Genomic DNA, 824 nt, shown 5'->3' on the forward strand with positions numbered 1-824 from the left:
GGTTGGATTCTGATGCTTTGAGCTCCGATGCAAAATTTTCTGGACATTTCGTGTTGAAATCTGATTATGTCGAGTACTGATGCAGTTGGGTACTGGGGCTCTACTGTATTAACTGGTTTGTTTGTTTGTTTGTTTGGGTCGACCAGAGAAACAAATCCAGAGACACTCATGTGTATGAAATAAAGTTGATAAGAGATTAAAAAAAAAAAAAAGAAATCCCCTCCGTTCCATGTATATATTTGCTCCTGCTCTGTTTCAGCCTGTATGTCTATCCCTTTATCTATGCACGTGGGGGATGCAAAAGGGGTTTCCCCGGGGTGTCATGTTGTTTGCTAGCACATTGTGAGGTCAGCTGCTTAGAAGTTTTCCCCCTGAAGGCATCGGCCATCTAGAGCAATCAGACTCATGTCTGTCCCCCCATAGGTGCAGCTCACTCCCTGATAATAAGGAGAGTGGATTGCTTTCCTGAAGGAGAGCTCAGAATAGGTCAAGCCAACTCCAGGAGGACCTAGGTTGGGCATCCACCCATCTTGTCACATGTGTACCCCTAGTCCGTACCCTTCCTATTGCGTGTACACCCCCAGATCATCCTCTTCCTGTGACTCATGTGCCTAGTATATAGTCCCTTCCTGTGATTTATGTGGTTACCTATAATCAGGGGGCTTGCACATACCTAAGGATATATTGGCCTTGGTCAGAAATAAAGATTCTGTCTCCTCCTCCCTCTCTCTGTGCGGACCTGGCTGCTGAGATCATGGCCGTCCCAGAGGTGAGCTTGCTACCATAAAATGTGTCTGATTCCTTTATTTTATCTTCTCTCCTAT

This window comes from Echinops telfairi, unplaced genomic scaffold (genome assembly GCF_000313985.2).
Source record: "Echinops telfairi isolate 266 unplaced genomic scaffold, ASM31398v2 ScPeMD7_7468;HRSCAF=8506_0, whole genome shotgun sequence".
Lineage (NCBI taxonomy): Eukaryota > Metazoa > Chordata > Mammalia > Afrosoricida > Tenrecidae > Echinops > Echinops telfairi.